Below are 21,521 nucleotides of genomic sequence, written 5' to 3'. Positions count from 1 at the left end.
TGCATTGGATCAGGTGAGTCATGAATACCAAGGTGTGGCTTTGGGCCAAATCCCAACAGAGGAGTTGTACACGATCGGGAAGACGAAGATTTCCTTCCTACTAAGGACACAGAACCTAGGAGGCCCATGGCGTGGCAGCTTCGGGCATGCAGACCTGGGACGGGCCCCCTGAAATTGCCAAAGGGCGTGTGAACACCCAGAAGCCTCAGGAGATGACACTCCCAGGTCATCAGGCCGATCGAGTTGGATACAGGAGTCTGTCTTCTTTCCCAAGGCTGCCATAAAAAGTACTACAAGCTGGGGGGCTGGAAACAACATGCATTGGGGGTCCCACTTCTGGGAGGCAGAAGTCTGGAGTGCAGGTGTCGGCAGGACCACGCTCCCTCGGAAGGCTCTGGGCAAGGATGGGTTGCCGGCCTCTCCTCCAGCTGCTGGCGGTCCCGGGTGTTCCCTGGCCTGTAGATGCATCCCTCCCATCTTCATCCTCAGTGGGGCTCTCCCTGTCTTCACATGTCCTTCTGTTTATGACACCAGTCACACCGGATTAGGGCCTGCCCTCATGATCTTTTAACTTGTTGCCTCCTATCTCTACATAAGGTCACATCCTGAGTACTGGGGATTGATTCCAGCACATCTTTTTGGGGGAGGGGGACACAATTAAACCCTTAAGAATGTCTGCATAACACCAAACAGTGCCTGGCACCCATGTACTCACTGAGTAACAACCGAGACTGGGCGTGGCTGCCAGGGCCCGGTAGCTGCGGTGCGTCCTGGTCTTGGTGACCAAGAAGCACCTGAGGGGCCCTGGACGGCCGTTGCCTGCCACTGGCACTAGGTGCTGACCCAGGGCCATTCGCTCACGCATGGCATCCGAACGGTGCCCAGCTGAGCCCGCAGGCCCTGCTCAGCGCGCGGCAACCCTGGAGTGGGCACCAGGAACACGTTTACTGGGCGCACCCGCCGCCTGCCCTCGAGACCCGTCCACGCCTCCACATCTCTCCCGAGGGGCTGACATTTGGTAAACTGAGGCACAGAGCCCGAGAGCCAGGCTGGGAGGGCGCGGCCCGGCTTGTACCCTCCAGAAGAGCCTGCGGAGGCAGGATCCCAGGACCGACGCGAGGAAGCCAGAGCACGCGGACAGCGTGGCAGGGCCCGGGCCGCAGCCCAGGCCGGAGTCTGCGCAGAGGGATCGGTCCGGGCGCCGCCGCACTGGGCATGCTCCGACTGCGGCCCGCGCTCAGGGCGGGGAGGAGGAGCCGCGCTCGGCCTCGCCCCGCCCCGCCGCATTCTAGGCTCCGCCCCCGCGCGCGGCCCAGCTTTCCGCCCGCCAGGCCCCGCCCCGCTCCAGGCTCCGCCCCCCACCTCGGTGCGGCCCCGCCCCCGCGTTCCCGGACTCCGCGCGCCTCGGCCGCGCTTCCGTCAGGGCCAGGCCCCGCCCCAAACCCTCGCCCCGCCCCCGCGCCCCGGACGTGCCCGGGACATGTTCCTGCGCCGAGTTCCGCGCTCCCCACCCCCTCTGCTCCTCTGAGCTCAGCTGCGCGCGGTCGGCGCCTTGGGCGACGCGGTGAGTGTGTGGGTTGCCCCCCTCTTGCCAAAGTTCAGGGCTCTCCCTGGGGAGAGCGGGTGTCTGGAGCCTGTGGGACAGTTCAGCCCCAGGTGGTCCCGCGGCCGCCCTCCTCTCAATGTCGTGGAGCCCGCACCCAGCCACCCTCCCACTCCGCACGGGCCCCAGGTGTGTCCATTTACGCCCAGGTGTGCCCACTTGCAACCTGCCTACCTACACGCCGGCAGTTCCTGGACCAAGTTGCACTGCAGGGACAGTGGGCTGGTGTGGGGACATGGCTTGCGCGCGCCCCACCTCCAAGTGGACACCACCTTCAAAGTTATCACTGCCCACCCTCTCACCTCACTGCTGACCAGCGCCCAGCATCCTCTGCTCAGCCTGCAGTTCCCAGAAAGCTTCCAGAAGCCCCTACTCCGGCCCTTCCTTGCAGCAAGCCTTCAGCACACTCCTTGTGCAGAATCCCACTTCTCCTTCTTGCTTAGGCAGATGAGGAGGAGGCCGGGTTTCAGGGTTCCTCACGTTCCTGGCTGGTGTTTGTATACACTGCCCTCTGATTGCCTCCGTGGACACTTGGGGTAAACAGGTAGAGTTTCACAGCCATTTGCACCTGGCCCGGCAGTTCCCAAGTCCTGATGACACCGGGGAGCAGGTCCAAACCACATACCCTACCTCCCGGGGTTCATCGCTTTCTGAACCCCAGATGTGTTGCTCTCAGTGCTGAGCTCAGCACTGGGCTTTCCGTCCTGCAAGCACATTATGAGCACAACGTTGCTTGGTTGGAGGGATGGTCATCAGATGAAGGGAGGTTGCTTTGTCCACAGAGGGTCACAGGTGTTACAGGCAGACGGTGAAGCCGTTGGACACGACAAACTGAGGACTGACCTGGTCATTTCCAGGTGAGGCCACACGGCCCCGCAGCCAGGGCCTCCCCTTCGCCCCCCTGCCTCACACCAGCGGGTTAGGAGATGCTTTTGTTGCTTTTATGAATCCTTAGTGGATAAAACACCCAGGGAGGTGAAAAGGACACCGAACGGAAAGCTGTCACCCGGTGGGCGTAAAACGTTTTGAGGAAAACGGTGTACATCCGGCCCCGCGCTAGTAGTTCATGCAGGGTTGGCTCAGGCACGTGACCGGGGAAGGCGGTCACGCGAAGCCCACACTCGCTAAGGCCCGGATTCTGCAAATGGCAGAGAAGGGCGGCCTGGGCCTGGGCGGGTTCCCGTGCTTCCTGGGCACTCGTCGTGGGCGAGACTGCGTCTGTGGCAGTCTGGGGGCTGGGTGCGCCAGGCCTCGTTTAAAAAGGTCTGTCTTCCAAGAGCTAGATTCGGCGGTTAGGCTGTTTTCAGAGGCTCCCCAGCGCAGAGCCCACGCTCGGCATGGCTGCTCTGCTCACCCACTCGCTCCGCGGCCGAGAGGCTCAGGCGTCCTGTGCTCTCTCTTTCCGTCCTGCTCGCCTATCGGTCGAGCCTCACCTGGGCCTTGTCTGCCACTCAGGCCTCTGTCCCCGTGGCCCCTGTCCCCGTGGCCCCTGTCCCCGTGGCTGTGCTGCCACGGGGCAGGACGGGAGGCGGGGCCTGTGGAGGAACGCGTCTCTTCCTCTCAGGAACCCAAACAGCTTACTCTTCTTAGTGATTTTTAATCAAATAAACTCACAGAATTGTCTTTATTTTTCTTATTTCGCAGAGGACACTGGACGGCAGTGGTTCCTAAGCGACTGTTCTGGTCCAGTTCCCTTTCGTGGCCATCGGCCCCTTCAGTTGACGCTCTGCTCTCCTTGGTAGAAAAAAGGAAGCAGAACGGGATTTTCTGAACTGCTTTTCCCGTGGTCACCGGTCAACATCACCGTCAGGTTCGTGTTCACTCTGACCCGCCCGGCGCCCTTGCCGCAGTGGAGAGTTGTCTTCTGGGTCCACTTCCTGTCGTGTCTGGGCCCCCGGTGCGGGCGGTGGGCCCCTGTCTCTGGAAGGCCCCGAGCGCGTTGGGCTGCTGGACCCCCTCCGTTCCCTGGGGGTCAGCCTCTCCTTCCGCTGCTTCCTGAAAGCTTGGCTCTTATCACAGAATGTTATTTACAAACGACGTGAAGACTTTAAAATCAGACACATAAAACCAGTGTTAGCATCGGGCGGGAGTGGGCTGCGTACCAGCTTCTCACGTGCACTGTGACAAGTGAGCTAGCCGACGCCCATTCTTGATTTGAAGCGAGCGCCTGTGATTTGTCTGGGGGCGGGAGGGCCTTGGGAGCGAGGGCTTGTTTTCCCTTGGCCGCGGTCAGGTTCCCCATTCTGTTAGCCCCGGAGGCCTGCCTTGGGTGCAGGTAGGTGGATGTTCGAGACCCAGTGTCGTAGACAGAATCCTGCAGGGCGTGTGTTCTGTGGCCTTCGGGTGACTACCACACATCTGCCGGTCAGTGGAGGGAAGTTGTTTAGTGTTCTTTGATTCAGAACCATTAGAAATAGTGAAGCTTACACAGGAGGGCTACAGGGCTCGGGGCAAAGCATGCGATGGGTATGTGAAGTCCAGTGAGTAACTCGCTTGTTTTATAGTTGCAAGAATGTACTGCCTAGGGAGAGGGATACATCGTTTCTGTGACCTTTTGTAACCCCCGAAGGAATCGGAGTGCTCTTGGCAGGTGTAGCTCACGTGTACACCTGCCCCAGACAGTGTCTTTCCACGGTGCCCAGAACCCCTGGCAGTTCAGCTGGCCTGCGGCAGCCCTCCCCTACCCACCCCCTGCCCCCGCCTGAGAGAAGTCCGCTCCGAGGGCCCTGACAGCAGCGACAGAGCAGCGGTGTCCTTGGCCACGTGTTGAACACTGAGACTTGTTTTTGATAGCACAAGCGATTTTCAGTTAGATTGGGGCTCAGCAGAGAAGTGAGGGGATCCCCTCGTGTCCCCTTCCCTCCCACCTGGAGTAAACTCATTCAGCTTGTGATGCAGCTGCAGTAAAACCAGTTAGAAATTCCACAAACGTGTTTTCTTACAGTTGTTAAATTTGTTGTGTGTGTGTGTGTGTGTGTGTGTGTAGCCACGAAAGGAACTGTCACAATCTGAACACCTTGCACGCTCACTCCGCTGCTTCAGAAGTTTCCTGGTTAGTTTCCTTCCCGTGGCACTCGTAAGTCAGCAGAGTATGCCGCCCGAGCTCCAGTGCCCATCCCCAGAAGCCTGGGGGTGACCCTGAGTGCACCGTCCGCCAGCGGCCCCGCTGGTGAAAGCAGGCACTTGGTAAATCTATTTGTTTTTATTATAAACATCCATCTGCGGGTCGCAAGGATGCATTTATGGACATTTTTCTGCAGGCACAGCGCTGGTGGCAGTTTTTACTGACAAATTGAGTCATATGGATAGTAGTTTAGAAAACTCTTACCTTATTGACAGATCAGGCAATTCCAGGTCCGGACATTCAGAGGAATCTAGATGGGTGAGAAGAGGGAATTGAGTCTCAGGGTGAAAAACAGGATGGGATGTTTAAATGTCAAAATTTAATAAGTAAATGGTAGTTATTTATCATTTTTTACAAAACTTTCAGCTACAGTTTACTCCCTGATCAAAAGGACTAGAAGTAGGGACCACGCACGTCACCTTCGGTTTCTGCCCCTCTTTGGTGGCCTCTCCTGGGATGCGGGACCCGTCGCTGTCCTCAGGATCCATGAACAGTGCCGGACAGTGTCCCAGCCCTGCTGGTGTCGATTACCAGGGGTGCTGCTCAAAGACGCGGATTATTGCCAGACCTGCTGGAGCAGAACCTGGGGACCCGCATCTTTGCGAGCTCCCCAGGGGACCCTCCTGGGTGGGCACCTCTGGGGACGTCTTCAGTGTGGCTGTGAAGCGGCGCTGTCCGGCCTGGACCAGCTCCGAGTGTCCCTTCTCGGCCACCTCTGCCCGTGGATCTGTGTGTGGTTTCGTGACTCCTTGGGGACACGGGGAGTTCTTCGGATGGCAGACCTGACGTGTTGTCACAGCGTTATGGTTTTGGGTCTTGTGGTCGTGACAGGAGATGCGGATGTTAGGGAAACCGTGGCGTGAGCTTTTCGAGCAGACGTTCAGGGCGGCCGGCCGCGCCCCGTTCCTCCTGCTGCCTTCTCCGCCTCGTGGGGGGAAGCATTTCCGTGGTCTCGGGCGAGAGGTGACTTGCAGGTACGCCGCTGAGGACATTTCTGTGGAACCGAATCGAGTTTTCATTGGGTGAGTGCCCGAGCTGTGAGGTCGGGATCAGCGGGAGGGGTCCCGGGATGTTGGGCGACTTGGGGAGCTGCCCGCAGCTGCCGCGTCTGTTGGGTGCTGGTGACCGCACGGTCCCTCTGCCTGGACGTGCGTGAGCGCGGGGCATAGAAAAAGAATGCTTTCTGAAGTGTGGGCACTGCCTGGTAGAAATGTCGATTTGGAGCCATCACCGTGTCCATCATCATGTACGATCATCGTGGGATCGTAACTGGGGAGGGCTAGGGGCAGCTAGAACCCCGCTCCTCTCCAGCCCGAGCGGGAGCCCGGTTCCCGGCACAGCCAGCATCCTTGTCTTACGGGTTTGCCCGTCCCCAGCTCTCACTTGGGGCGATGTGCCCAGGGCCAGGCGTGCAGGCCTGGGAACAGGTCTGCTCCATTCTGCACACGGCTCCCCTAGTTACTGTCAAGGACCTTGAGTAAAGTCACTTAGCCCCTCTGAGCCTTGGTTTCTCCAGAAGCAGGGAAACGACACTGCCATTCCTAAAGCTGTCATGGGCTGCCGGGAGGGGACCACGCGAGGGGCTCGCGCCGGGCTTGGCAGGCCACCAGCCCTGTGCGGTAGCGACGGCTGACGCCGTTAGCTCCAAGTCACGGGGCATTTCGTGGAGGCGGAACTGGAGGTGGGTCTCGGCCGCAGCGCCCCACCGCTCCACCGCCCCGTCTGTGGTTCTGGACGGTCACCGACCGTCAGTCTGGGCATGGTGTAGCTCAGGGCTAATGTGCTATGTTTCTAGAACTCCTTTCGTCTCTGAGCAGGTGGTCTGCTCTGCTGGCTGTTTGTGTTTTCATAGTGGACATTATTGAGAGCTGCGGGAGCGGCCGGTCCCAAGGTGCTCCCCGATCAGGTGGCAGTGTTTTGGGTGTTCCGGTGAGCCAGGCCGACAGCAAGCTGGTGCCGTGTGGGCTGGGAGCCGGCGGGCAGCCTTAGCATCCGAGTTCCCGGCCGGCGCCCCCGGTCCCTGACAGCCCCGAGTCACTGTCTCCGGAAGGCTTGACGTTAATCGTCCGTTAAATTGAAAGACCTTCCTGAAGGAGCAGACGTGGAATCTGGCACTGTGGCAGTGGCCAGGAACCAGCAGTGACCCCAGAATATGACAGCATTCTCCCATGTGCGACGGCTCGTACCGCAGAGTGAGGGGTCACGTGGTCTGTTAGGGAGGCTTTGTCAAAACTAGAGACTCTGCAGTCATTTGTGTGTGGGGTGCGGGAGTGGCCTCATTTGGGGGTTTCTCTTTACCTCCATATCATGGTTCAGCCTGGTAGAGCTGCTCAGGTTCCAGAAGACTCTGGCCGCCGCCGGTACGGGTGCTGCCGCCGCCAGCGTTTGTCAAAGGCTCACTGTGCCAGGGGCTTTCGTACCCTCTGGCAGCATCTTCGTTTTGCAGGTGCGGAGCCTGGCTCTGGGGTGGCGAGTGACTTGCACGGGCACACGGGGACCGGAGCGGGGCTTTTAACCGCTCACTGTGCCGCACCGCTCTGTGGTGGTGAAGCAGGAAACTGTTAAGTCCTTTTCGGGGCGAGGTGCGGCAATAATGGGCACATGCCTGTGCTTTCAGGTGTGTTTGATGAGCAGCATGGCGACCAAGCAGCATCCTCAGTATTGCGGGAGAAACAGCGCACCCACGTCTGTCTCTGCTGGGGGGCACCTGGCAGTTCGGTTGGCTTTGGGGTGGGATGTGTGGGGGCTGGAGAGGACGCCCAAAGTTGGAGTCATGCTGAGGGAACGCGGTTCCTGAGCCTGTGGCCTAGAGCCCGGGTGAGGGGGGGACAGCATCAGCGCTCCCTACAGGAGGAGCCTCTGGGTGAGGTGGGCAGGGGACGGGGGTGAGGGGTGGTGAGGATAGCGGTGAGCAGCCGACATCAGGAGAATCCTGTCACCAGCGGGTGTCAGATGCAGTGAAGGGACAGTGTGCGCTGCCGTGGGGTCGGCCCCTGGAGGCTGTGTGGGGGAGCGCTGTGCGGCTGAGCCTGGCTGAGCCAGGACAGTGCGGTCGTGGGCGACGACTGGGTTTAGAATCACTTTCTTCATGGGTGGCAGGTTGCGGGGGGGCGGCACGTTCAGTGCGTGAGCTGTTGACTCAGGGACAGACACTGGGCAGGGAGCCTCGAGTCTCAGTATCCTGGGCTCATCACATAGTTGGAACAGTGGCCACAGTGACGGGCCACGTGCGGGTGGGGTCACGTGGGTCGTGTCCTCAATGGCTCCCAGCCGGGGTCGTACGCGCGCTGCGGCCGCTCCTGTGAGTGAGGTGCCCGTGCCCAGGCGAAGAAGAGAATGACGTGTTTCCAGAAGTTACCGAGTTTAGCCGCTGTCCCAGGAAAAGCCCAGGTGAGCTGTTCTTATCGTGCGGAAGAATTTGTTTCTGTCACCTTTGTGTTATCATCGGATTAAGCTGTCCAGTCAGATGGATGCGGGTGCGTTCGGGGCGTGCTGCTGGTTGCCACGTTGGTCACTTGCCCCGGGCCATTGTCTGCAGGCGAGCCGGGTCCTGGGGTCCTGGGAGCAGGCGCCGGTGGCAGTGAGGCCCGCCCCCCGGAGGGAGGCCGTGCGGGCTGCTTCCGTCACGGCGATCGTGAAGTTGCTGTAAGAACTTTCAGAACGAATACGCAGCTTCGAAAGTTAGGAAAATAATCTGAAAACTCAACATCATCCACGCGTTGGCCTCAGTCCACCAGCGTTGCGGGCTCCCAGGGGCCCTGCGTCCTGTCTGTCACTGTCACCACACCCAGCCGTCTCCTGCATGCGGACTTCCAGTACTAAGGCACAGAGGTGTCCGGGCGGCTGGATGGTGGGTCACCCAGACCCTCCAACTGCGGGACCTCCGTGACACCCTTGTTGTCTCTGTGCCACCAGCTCGAATCCACGTGGGACCTGACCAGAATTGGTAGTTTAGTGTTTCTCTTTGTCCTACAAAAGTATGAGCTTTTTGTAATCTGCTCTGTGAGAGATCATTCGTTTTAACTTAAAACTCTACAAATAATAAAGAATGTAGTTTATGAACAAAGTATGGGCTTTGAAGACTTCCTCTTAGCTTTTTAAAAAATTTGCTTATTTTTGCCATGAGTGTGATTAGGACATTTCCCAGACCCTCGGTTATTTCCCTCTGGACAGAGGTCACGTTGCTGCTCTCACAGCATCCTCTGCACTGACTGTCACCCCAGAAAGGCCTCCAAAGGTTACGGTTCTCATTTCCTCCATGATTTTTCTCTTCTGTGTATTGAGGTTTTTTGCTAAGAAACCGTCTTTGGGCCTGAGGTGCTTTTACTTCCAGCCCCTGAGTAAAACGGTAGATTCTAGAAGGTTAGTTAAATAAACATTCTTTTGTATTGGGCAGAAATAGTGTTTCCAGTGGTTCTGGTGATGGGAGCAGCGACTCGGTGGGCGTCAGGTGTGCCTCAGCTCCCTGCAGAGACGCCCAGGTACTCCGGAGCCCAGCCTGCAGCTCACTCCTGCTCGAACTGCTTGTGGCTGCCGTGACTGCCCTGCACTGGCCTGTGCGTCACTCAGAGCAGCAGGACGCTGGCCCCAGGCTTCCCGGACTTTGCCTCGTCTGCAGGTTGGACATCTGGAGCCCAGGCAAGTGCTGGCACGTTCTCCGCACTGGCCTGGCCACCTCTCCGCCTTGAGCCCGCCCCTTCATGTCCGCCGAAGCACACGTGGGCTCCGGATTGAGATGGGGACCCTCACACCTCATGTCCCTGAACCGCCACCACCAACAGGGCCCCTTGTCCCTGAACCGCCACCACCGACAGGGCCCCTTGGCCCCCGGCGGCCTCAGTTGCCCCTGCCTCGCCCGTCCTTGTGGGCTCCCTGCCTCGTCCCTGAGGGTGCCGGGGAAGCCTCCTGGCGATACCTGGACCCCACTCCATTAGCAGTGAACCCTGGCGCAGGGAGGTGGCCCCAGGTGGAGTGAGCCTGTGAGACTGACTCCTCCGGACCCTGCTTTCAGCCCAGCAGCTGCCCACACACGTTCTGGCACCTTCTCTGGCGGCATTGGTGCTTCACTCTAAGTGTGAGTGGGCAGAGGCCCGGGGCCTTCCCAGGTCCCGGCCCTGTCCCTGGCCCTCCGGCCCCGTCCCTGGCCCTCCGGCCCAGTCCACACAGCAGTGCGCTCCCGGTCACTCTGGCTCTTCCCTGTGTCTCGGCTCTTCCAGAGGCCTCTGGAGCCCAGAACGTCCCCTTCCCATGGGGCCCAGCACACTCCCACGTAGGGCTCCGCTTTGCTTGCACGTCTTCAGCTCTGGAATCTGTGACAAGCCCTCGAGCCTGGCGTGGGGCCTGCACTCGGCAGACGGGCTGCTGTGGACTCGGATGACGCCCACGAGCCTCATGTTGAAGCTCTGAACCCCAGGTGACTTGGAGATGGGGCCTTGAGGAGGTGACTCAGACGAACTGAGGTCAGGAAGACGGGGCCGTGGTCCAGGAGCATCGGTGGCCTTAGAAGAAGAGGAAGAGAAGGATTTCTCTCCGCCACGTGAGGACACAGGGAGAAGGCGGCTGCCTGCCAACCAGGAAGAGGGGCCTCCCCGGAACCCAAATGAGCGGGAACCTTCATCCTGGACTTGCAGCCTCCAGGATGTGAGAAGACACACGTCTCTTTCCGCAGCCCAAGGTGACGACGATGAGATGAAGCACAGACTGCAGTTGTTTGAAAAACCCAGACTCACGACAGGTGTGTGTGCAAAGCTGGAATTTGGGGACGAGGCTACGCCATGACCCGCAGTGCTCGGAAGTCACGTCAGGCTGTGTCAGGTTCAGCTCCCAGCATCCCAGACAGTCTGGGTGTGTATGGGAGTGACAGGTAACGGTGAGTGGAAACCCGAGGCGTCAGCAGGGACCACAGCGGGTGCAGAAAGGGGGCGTGGCAGGCCAGACGGGGACAGCAAAGAGCTAAGGGTGCGGGGGGACGTGTTCTGGCGAGCCGTCCGGCCCTGATCTTCTCATCGGAGAGGAAGGGCGGGGACGAGCGCCGTGCTGGAGGGTCGGGGGCGGGTTTGTTCAGCTCGAGGATGTTGGGGAGCCAGCCTAGACTTGCCTGGGGTGTTTTGGTGGTTGGCTTTTCTCAGATTGGTCCGTTGAATCTCATGCTGCATAGACCGCGGAGCAGGCTCTGGTTCTGCTGGAAGCCAGCTAGAGTCTAAGTACCAGGCTGTCTGCTGCTTTTCATGCTAAGATGTCTCTCTGAGAATTTGGGGGTCACTCTCTGTTGAGTTGGGCACCTAGCGAGACGTTTATCACTGGAAGCGGCCGGCCTGCACGTACATTAGATTGGCGCGCATTACACGGTGGCCGTCAGTGGGGGATGTAAAAACGGCAGGAGGCTGTGATGTTGTCCTCTGCCCAGGCACCGGTCCACGCGTGTGTCCTAGGCCTGCAGAGCGCATCCGATACGTAGGGACCTCTGGGATCACTGCAGAGCACATGCGGCGTGTGACCTTTCACCTCACGGGTCTCGCGGCCTCTGAGCACTGGCCCCCCGTGCTCTGACCGTGCGGGCCCCTTAGGGCCCACTTCGGGCGCCAGCTGTGGCAGCACAGGCCACCGTGGCCAGGGCAGAGGCCGGAGTGCCAGAGCGGGAAGGCGCTGCGGTCCCAGCGAGATGGGTACGTTCGAAATGTGGGTTCGAATTCTCCACTCGACTTGATTTATTTACATATCAGCACAGCCATGTTTGTTGTTTAATTCCATGGGGCGAGTCTCTAAGAATATGATTGACCTCGAGGGCCATCTTATAAAGTAATGGTTAACGATCGATTCTGTGCATCCCTGCCATCAATACGAGGCATGACGGCGCGGTACGTAGCTGGGCTCAGTTCCTGCCGTTTCCTGAACACAGTTCTGTGACGACGGCGGCGTCGGTTTATTCCCCAGATCAGGTCTGATGAATCTGAAGTGTGCGGTGAGTTTTCTGTAATTGTCGTGACACGCAGCGTTCCCTCCACGACTGGCGTTAACGTGGCGAGTGTGGAGACGTCTCCCACCACTAATGGTCGGGCAGGGTGTGGTCATCGATCTTGCTGGGAGGGCGGCCGTGCGCGGACAACCCGGGCCGTTTGAAGTGTATTTTACAAGTGTGCAGTGGGCCTTGGGGATGTTACATTGAAAAACCCAATTGTGCAGTTACCATGGGAACCCAATTAGAATAGATTGCTCGATTCTATTTTTTGTCTTTCATCTTGACCAAAAATCTAACGTATTTTAAACGTTTTCATATGGAATTGTATTTATACGCCGACTCGGCTATACCAAAGGATTCTCTAGTTTTTCTTGTTTCCCACTCTGAGCTGAAGCAGTGGTAGATTCTCTGGCGGAGCTCTGTGAGGGGGTCTCGAGGGGTGGGAGAGCTGGGGGTGGCGGAAAGCATTAAAAAGGATGGGGAAAGGGGCCTTTTCCTAGGATGGCGGCCAGGGCCCCCACGTGCCTCTGGTCATGCTCCAGGTGTCAAGTGGAGACCACAGGTGTGCTCCCTCGTTCTTGCTCGTGTTGGCAGGTGGGGCATTGGGTCCCGGAAGGCCCAGGTTTGGGGGGTGGGGCGGGGCCAGGCCTCAGGACTGCCCCCCACACCTGTGGTCTTCCCGGGGCTTGCTGTCCGAGACTTCGTGCTCTTTGAACTTACCGGGGTTCCAAAGGGCTTATGTCAGTCATACACCCGTGTTCACCATGTTAAATGTAGAGTTAGATGTTGAGAAACATTAAACATTTTAAAAAATTATTAATTCATTTAAGCAACAAACCTATTACATTTTAACATAAATAACACGTTTTTAGTGAAAAGCAACTGTATTTCCCATAAAACAAATTAGTGAGAGGAGTGGTATTGTCCTTTATTTAGACTCTTAAATGAGTGGATTCTCGTGTCGGCTTCTCACAGTGACGATACGTTGTCGTGTTTGGAACACGCCAAGAGAAGCTGGCTGCACACGACGCTGCTGAGGGAGGGCGCTCTAATCGTGTCTGGCAAGCGATGACGGGAATTCGGTGACTGTGCTGGAACTCACCAGCGGTCGTTTCTGGAAGGTTCGTTGCCGCGTGGGTCTGAGCCCTTAGTGAACTTCATGCCCTGCCACGTGACAAGCCCTGGTGCGCTTTGCGCCTGGACCAGCGTGTGCCAGCACAGACCGGCCCTTCGGAACAGGCCGGTCCGCTGGGCTGCACGGGCCTCCCGGATGTGGACACGCGTTAATACAGTGTCAGAGCAGCGTCTGCTGACATCACCTTTCTCCTTAGAAACACCTTAGAGCCGGGAGCCTGTCACGCCGTGGTGCTGGTGCAGATTTTCCAACGTTCAGATCGTCACCGAAGCCTCTCACTGTGACATTAGCAACGAACCCTGTCCGCTGTGCTGCTCGCAGTGACAGGCTCACTTTATCTTTCAGAGTGACCATAGGTCCTTAGCCATTCATGCAAGTAAGCTTTTGTTCCGTGCACAAGTCGCCGGTTCATCCCAGATCTCAGCAGCCACCGCGTGCTTCCCTCCAGACGGGCACCGTCCTCGACCCCCTGTGCTGAGCTCCCACCTGGGCGCAGTGTCAGGAAGGTGCTCGGGCCTGACCGCGTCATCAGGACACCCCCCCCAGGGAAGCCGGCCTCCCTCCCGGCCCTGCGCAGGGCTCAGGGCGGGGAAGGGGTGGTGGTGCCACTGTGGTTTTTGGCAGTCTGACCCAGCCTCGCCTTCGCATACTGCACTCTGACCGCTAAGCATGGCGACAGCTGTGGCTCCCCGACCAGGCCGAGGGGCTGGTGGCCTGAATCGTCCTCGCCGATTTTCACGTGCTGAGCCGGGTCTACATTCTGGGTGTTGTCGGAATCTGCGTGTTGACACTTCCGAGGATTTGTGTCTGTCCGTGAGGGCCATCCACCTGTGGCTTCCGTCTTGGGAGGTGTCTTTCCGGGTTGGTGTCAGGGCAGCCCAGGACTCGCGGGGCGTGGCCTCTCGTCCGGGTGGTGTGTGTGGTGTTAGTGTCGTTTCTTTGCTGTGGACAGGGTTTCCCCGTGAAGCAAGTGTGGCGTGGCAGTTCCCGTGGGAATGGCTCACTACACGTTCACTTCCTGCGGTTCATGGGGTGTCATTCGAGTCATTTACTTCATCCTGAGTTACTTTTCGGTAATTTGTGTGTTCCAAGGACTGGCCTTTTCATCTAAGTTGTTGAATTTATTCCGTCAAGTTATTTTACTATTCTTTTATCATCCTTTTAATATCGGTAGGATTTTAAGTCATGCCCTGTCATTCCTGATATTGATATTTTGCGTTCTCTCTCTTTTTCCCTAATTGGTCCAGTTAGAGGTTTATTTATTTATTTTCAAAGAACCAACTTTTGTTATAATTGATTTTCTGTCTTTTCTCGTGTTGATTTCTGCTCTTCATCATTCCCTCTCTCTGATCACCTGAGGTGAGTCTCTCCCTTTGGTGGCGTGTTGGGTGGCAGCTGGGCGGCTCCCGCTGAGCCCTTCACCCCACCCGTGTCCACAGGCGGCGCTGGGCGCCCTGTGCCCGCCTCGGACACGCCTCGGGTGGCAGTGTGGTGCCCTCGTCTTGCTCGTCCAGGGTGGGCTCCCGTTTCCCTGTGGTTTCTTTGTCGCCTGGGTTCCTGAGACGTATTTAATGTCATCTGCAAACGTTTGGGGATTGTCCTGACATCTCGCTGTCACTCATCTCTAGTTTAGCTACCTTGTGGTCAGTGGACATACGTTTCAGGGTTTCAAGCCTTCTGAATTTGTTGAGAGCTGTTTTATTGTCCGGAATGTGACCTGTCCTGGTGAACGTGTGCACTTGAAACACGTGCGTGTCCTGTGGCTGGGTGGAGTCCCTTCAGAAGGTCAGTTGGGTGGGTTTCGATAGGGTGGCTGGAGTCGCTGTCCCCTTCCTGCATTTCTGTGTGGTGTCCTGCACACGACCAGGAGAGCCATGTGGGAGTCTCCGGCCCTAACTGGGGGTCGGTCTGCTCCCCTTTCCTTCCCGGTTCTCACTCAGCTCTTTCATTAGGCGCGTGTGCATTTCGACCTCCGTGTGCTCTCGGTGACTGAACCCCTCTGCCCTTAGGAAGCAGCCTGCCTTACGCTGAGTCCTTCTTTGGAACACCTTGTTTGATGTTGAGATAACCGCTGCAGCCTTCTTTCCATTAGTATTTCTCTAGTAACTGTCTTCCCATTCTTTTCCATTCTGCCTATCTTGTCATTAAATTTAGCGTGTGTTTCTTGCAGACATACATTTGGGTCTCTTGCTTTTTGAAAATCTTATCCGATAACGTCTTTAAATGCTGAAGTATGAAGACCATGTACGTGTTATGTAATTTCCAGTCTGGAGGTTGACGTGGACCATCTCGCTCATTCCTATTTGTTCCATTCGTTCTTCCCGCCCCCCCCAACCCCCTGCCCTTCCCTGCCTTCTTGCGGATTATTTGAATGTTTCAAATGACTTCAGTTTTATCCACACTTTTGGCTTATTAGCTGTCTTTCCTCTCCGTTTTAGTGGTTGCTGCAGGGAATACAGTGTGCTCGTGTAGCTTATCGTGACGATGTCTGCGTTCCCATGACACCCAGCATCGCATGTGATGGAAGGACCGTCCAGCAGCATGACTTTCGTCCCTCTCATCCCATTGTTTGTTGTATTTAATACATTTTATTTCTGCGCGTGTTATAAACTACAAAACACATGGCTGTTATTTTTGCTTTAGGCAGCCAGTTATATTTTAGAGATTAAAAATAGGGAAATCGGCTTTATATTTACTTGCATATTTACCGTTTCTGTGGTCTCCATTCCTTTGTGTAAACTCGAGTTTCTACCTGGCGTCATTTTTCTTACTCCTCAGGAAATTGCACGAATGTTTCTCAACGGCAGGTCTGCTAGTACACGAAATGTCTTACTTTTTTTTTTTTTCTTAAAAAAAAACAAAAAACAACTTTGACTTTCATTCTTGAGAGATACTTTGCTGCTTATCGAATTCTAGATTGACCTTTTTTTTCTTTTCGTGCTTTAAGTATGTCGTCCTGTCATGGACCGCCTTGCATGGTTTCCGGTGATCAGTCTGCTGTCACCCTTCATTTCGCTCCTCTGCTGGTGATCTACACCTCCCCCCGCCTTAGAAGTGTCTACTGCTTTTTCTTTATTACTTGTTTTCAGCAACTTGATTATGATTTGCCTTGGTTTAGTTCTCTTTATGTTTCTTCTGCTTTGGTTTCTTTGAGTTTCTGGCATCTGAGTATAGAATTTTCATCATATTTGAAGAAATGGTAGCTATTTAAATAGTTATTATTTCTTCAGCTATTTTTGTGCCTTATTTTTCTGGGATTCCAATTGCGTGTGTGTTAGACCACTTAATAGTGTCCCACAGCTTACTATGTTCATTGTCTTCAGTCTTTTTTTCTCTTTCTTTCTTTGCCCGGGTAGTTACATCTTCATTGTTACGTCGTCATTGTCACTTATGTTTTGCCTTCTGCTGTTATCTGTTAATCATACCAAGTGTATATCATTTTAGATACTCTGTTTTGCATTTAAGTTCCATTTAGGTCTTTTCTATATCTTCCGTTTCTCTTATCACGTTCATGTTTTCTTCTCTTTTTGAACATGTGGGACTTATTTATAGCACCTACTTTAACCTGGGTAGACTAGCTCCAGAGCCTGTGACCTTTAGTGTGTAGATTTTGTGACAGCTGCTTTGGCTGCCAGAAGACTGTTCTGTTTCTTTTCTGATTCTTGGCTGTATTTAGGTAGTTATGGTTGCCAGAGAACCAGTACTAAGAGAGGAAATTAAATATGCCAGGGAACCTAGGCTATTGATAGCTTATATCAGTGCAAATGAAGTCTGTCCTTGAGTGTCCAGGCAGCCATGGTGAAAAGGGAAATAGGAGCTACCGAGCACTCGTCGTGGAATTAGTAGGTGAAAATTATTCTGGAGAGAAAATCCATTTCTTTTGTTCTGTCGTTTCAAGTAAGGGATTGTAAGCAATTTAATGTTGCCTTTTTTTATTTTAAACAAATGCAAGAATGTTTTTTGTGTGACTTTTTTCTGTTTTATTGTGGATCCCCTATAGAGGCCAAGGGTACGTGTTGTTTAGGGAACTGTCCTGGAGCAGCGGGTGGTCTTCCGTAATTCAGGTGGAGGGATGGGGGGCAGGTCTACTCGGGCAGAGGTTGTGTCACCCCGGAGTTTGGTGGAGCCAGAGGGCAAGCATTTGGGGAGTGTGCAGTAGGCTGCCAGTGGCTGTCAGCTGTTTCTGTTTCTGCTCTGCTGGTTGCCGTGCCCTCTGCCCTCTGGGATGAGGCTGCTGGGAGAGGGTAGGACCGGGATTGTGAGCTCCTGGCGTGGCTGTTCCTCGTGGGATGCTGAGCAAAGTACATCAGCTCTCTGCGCCTCCAGCACCCCTGCCAAGCCCCTCTGCCGCCCGTCACCAAGGTTCTCAGTCCTCCTGATGGCCCTGCCTCCCGGGCTCTGGCACCGCCATCTTCCCGTTGTCCCAGCACCTGTCGGTGGGAGCAGCCAAATCCTGAGTTGGCTTCTCCTTCCCCGTTGGCTTCTCAACTCTCCATTCCCCGTGCGCCAGCCCGATTCCTGTGCCTAAAGGGCCGTCAGCGTTTTCTGCTTACCTGAAATCCAGGTCGGCACCGGGACAGGCACACAGGTGAGCCCCAGGTCGCAGGTGTTTGGTGAAGTTGGTAGAAACAAGCTGACTTTGTTAAGAAAGTTACGGGACTTTATTTAAGGAGGACCATTCCAACGGCGTGGAGAGGACCAGGGCTGGGGACGCGGGGAGTCGAGGGCCTCCGGAATTGAGGTTATTTTTCTCCCGTCATCGCTGCGGTTTTAAACGCGTGGCCTCACTGGCAGTGCACTCTGCGGCGGGCTGTCAGTTGACATTGTCCTGCTGTCACCGATGGGGCCGGACAGAAGGGCGTCCCCTCCCTGCCGGTCCCCCCTACCCCGCAGCCACCGCCTCGGGCAGCCCAGCCCTCACCAGGTACACGGTGCCGTGAGGCGACGCTGGCCTAAGTCCTGTGTGGACGGTGCGGCTTGCCTGGGAGAACCCAGATCCCTTCGGCGATGCCATGTCCCCGGAAAGGGGGAGATGCACTAACTCAGCAGTCCCCAACCTTTGTGGCACGAGACCGGTGCTCCTACGAGTAGCTAACGCCCGATGATCCGAGGCGGAGCTGAGGCGGTGATGCCGGCGCTGGGGAGCGGCTGCGGATACAGATGGAGCTTCGTTCCCTCGCTGCTGCTCACTTGCTGTGCGGCCCGGTTCCTAATGGGCCCCGGACCAGTACTAGTCCGCGGCCCCGGGGTTGGGGACCCTTGCTAACTTACAAGGTTTTGGTTCATACATTTTTACACACACACACATATACACACATATGCAGTACACACAATTGGAATTGCTTTCCAATCGCTCATGATCGCTTTAAGTTCTGGAAGTTTCTCTTAGCATAATGGTCAGCCTCTGGTAGAAGTATTCATCGCTGTTTCCCATTCATCAGAAGAACATTCCAATCTCTGTGCTTTCTTTCTTTTTTTTTTTTTTTGCTTTTTTGAACTTGTTTGATGCATACTGGAGAATATACAAGATATGTATTAGATACATAAAGACGATCAGGGCCCCTGTCAGCTCACCACCGGTTCAAGAATTCCACGTCACAATCTCGTGGGTCTCGTGAGTGAATTTCCTTCCCACCCCGCCCGGCCCGCACTGGCCCAGCCCGGGTTCCCAGTGTCTGGATGTTCCGTGCATCATCCTCCGGCCTTCGAGCTGCGTGCAGTTTACCATCCATCTACTCCCCAGCGAGACCTCGTGTGTGGCTCATTCGGACCGTGCAGAAGGGCTGACCCATGCCCGAGTGTCTGAGGCTCGTTTCCCTCCTTCGCGTTTCTGAATTTCTGTCCCAGGCTCGTCGTTGGCACATCCTAGCATTTCCTCGAATGGCTGTGCCATTCTCGTCTATGCACGTCTCTCCTGTCACTGGGCACTTGAATTGCTCCAGGCTCCTGGCCGTCACCCACTGCAGCTATGACCTTCATACACGCTGCTCACACTGCACGTTTATAACGGTTTCTCCTCGGTGTACGCTCGAGGGTACAGTTACTGCACTGTCAGCGTTCGGTGCTACAAGACAATAGTGTTTTGTAAAAATGGTGGAAGCAGATTGGACTCTTAGCAGTTGGAGCTTACCTTTACCAAAACTTGGCATTTACTTAATAGTTAACCTACTGGTAGCAAATAGTATCTCCTTGTGACTTTACCTTACATTTACCTGATGCCTCGTGAGTTTGGGCATCTTTTCATATTGCCATTCTTGAGTCTTCTTCTGCAAAATGCCCGTTCGTACCCGTACCGTTTTTGCCCGTATTTCTGTTGGGTTGCCTTTTTCTTGTTGATTTATATCATCAGCATTTTACATGTTCTGGGCCCTAATCCTTTCCAAGTCACATGGGCCACAACAACCGTCTGCCAGCTCATGGCTTTCTCGTTTTCCTCGCAGTACCTTTGGATGGACAGGAGCTATGACTTCATACAGTTGACGCATTTGAATTGATGATTTTCTACCTTTTCAGTTCTGTACTAGTTACCACAGCCGCCGGCCGCCTCTGTACGGGGCGGGTCAGCCCTTACCTCGTGGTCGTTCATACACGTCAGATTCGTAGGAAAAGCTTCGGTGTCTCGGTGGAGGCGCCTGGATCTGTAGGCACACGTGGCGAGGTGGACACCACCCCGGTGTGAGCCTCAGGAGTGTGCCCTGTCGACATTCGCTTGGGTCTTCAGTCTCGCCCGGGTGTCGCCAGCTCTTTGACAAAGAGCCTGCCCGTCTTTCGTGACGTCTCCCCCAGGACCTTACTCATATTTTCCATTTTTATTGCTTTTATAAGTGGTATCTTTTTTCAGGATGAGGTTTTTCTTTACAATCGGTATATAGAAATGCTATTCATTTTTGTGCACTCATCTTATATCCAGTTTCCTTGCTAAATTCTCTTTTTAATTTTGGTGTGCTCTGTATGTACTTTGAGTTATGTGTGGACGATAGCATCAACTACGAATGAGAGCTTTGTTCTACTCCGTTAATTGTTTGCTGCTTTTACTTGCCACGTTGTGCTAGCTAGGACCGACGCCATGTCAGGTAAGGGTATGGTGATAATACCGTGTTACTTGTTTTAAAGAGAAAGCTGCTAATTTTTCACCATCAGAAATAATGCTCGCTGCAGGCTTTTGGTAGAAAGGAGGTTTCCTTGTCTTCTGGTTGTCAGGGAAAACTTAAAGTCATGAATGGGCTTTGCATTTTAATAAATTATTTTTCTGTACCAGTTGAAATGATTCTGTGATTCCTAGCCCCCATGTCTGTTAGTGTAGATAGTTACTTTTATAGACTTTTTAACGTTAAATCGCTTTTGCATTCTGGGTTGAACCTTACTTGGTGACCGAGCGTCATCTTTTAAACACCTGTTGGACTAGCCTTACTAATTTTTTAAGGTTTTTCAACTATGTCTATGAATGAGACTGGCCTTTTTTTTTTTTTCGTTTCTTATAGTGTCCTTGTCCTTGGGTTGCAAAGATAAACTGGCCTCGTAGGATGATTGAGCATTCTCTATTTTCTCTTCTCTGGAAGAATTTAGATTAATCTTTTCTTTGAAAATTTGGTCGATTTTGCCCATGTAACCGGGTGTTTGTGGGAACTAGTAATTTAACTGCTTTTATAGTTATAAGATTATTTTTTAGTTCATTAAGTTAATTACATTAAGCCAGGTGTTCAAGTTTTTGAAATGGAAAGTTGTTCATAGCGTTCGCATGTTTTAAACCTGCGCTTACGCTCTGTTTTCATTCCTTGCATATTTTTACTTTCTCTGCATTTAACTTGTCTGTCCCGGGAGACAAGTGCCTGTTTTTGTCATCCTTAGGACCCAGATTTTGACTGTGATCTTGTCTGTCGTGTCTTAGATTTATAGCTCTGTGGGTTGATGTGTCATTTGTTTTGAAAAATTCTCAACTCGTTTCTCCCTATATTGCTCTTCCTCACCCCCCCTCCCTTCCTTGCGGGATTGAATTAGGGGGGGAGGGCAGTCCTGTCGGCAGTGTCCCTCAGAGCTATAATGCTCTTGTTTCTTTCTAGTCTCTTCTCTTTCTGTGCCCCAGTTTTGATGTTTCCTGTTGTTCTATCTGCTAGGTCACAAATCCTGTTTTCTGCCCTGTCTAGTCTCCTATTAATCTTACCCAGTGAGCTCTGATTTTCAGATTTTCAGAACTAGGATGTTCATTTCATTTTTTAATGTGTATTTCAATTCTGTATTTAAAATTCTCCGCTGTCTCGTTTTGTCTTTCTTATTTTTAAACAAATCTTAGTTATTTTAAATTTCTTGTCTGCTAATGCCAGCATCTTGATTGCTCACTCTTTTGCTTGTATTTTTGTATTTTCCTCCTTTTGGTGTGGTGCACACACGCACACATGCGTGCGCAAAAACGCACACACACACGACCGTTTTTGCACATTAGTCATCAGTTTATTTGCCCCTGACCTTTTATTGTCAGTGCGTATTGTTTCTGAGGTTCCCGCCAACGTTCCCCCAACGGTGGCCCGTGTCCCTCCCCAGCAGCCCATGTCCTTCCCCGTTGTCCTTCCCTGGCGGTGTAACCTGTGTTGGGCCTTTGGGGCAATGTCATATCTGTGGCTCCGTCCTAACGAGTGGATGAAATCCGTGCTCACGGGTGTTTAATGTGGTCTGAGCACTAGGCAGGGCCGGGGAGGCTTCCGGG

General features: G+C 54.4%; 1 protein-coding gene across 3 annotated transcripts in view; it reads left to right on the top strand.

Annotated features, from left to right (window-relative positions):
- The first annotated feature begins 1,452 nt into the window (after nucleotides 1–1,452).
- The window catches only part of MGMT (O-6-methylguanine-DNA methyltransferase), a 193,530-nt gene continuing 173,461 nt past the window's right edge, over nucleotides 1,453–21,521 (top strand). The window contains exons 1-2 of one of the 3 annotated variants that reach the window (XM_039835989.1): nucleotides 1,453–1,564; nucleotides 3,248–3,413. The gene's annotated coding sequence lies outside the window, so the exon portion shown is untranslated. Of the gene's footprint in view, nucleotides 1,565–2,437; nucleotides 2,461–3,247; nucleotides 3,414–21,521 lie in introns of those variants that run through there. The other 2 variants (XM_039835990.1, XM_039835991.1) reach the window with 2 other exon arrangements.

Source organism: Pteropus medius, unplaced genomic scaffold (genome assembly GCF_902729225.1).
Source record: "Pteropus medius unplaced genomic scaffold, Ma_sr-lr_union100, whole genome shotgun sequence".
In the NCBI taxonomy this organism is placed as follows: domain Eukaryota; kingdom Metazoa; phylum Chordata; class Mammalia; order Chiroptera; family Pteropodidae; genus Pteropus; species Pteropus medius.
Note: the sequence above shows the minus strand (reverse complement) of the source record. Positions and strands in the feature narration are given on the sequence as shown.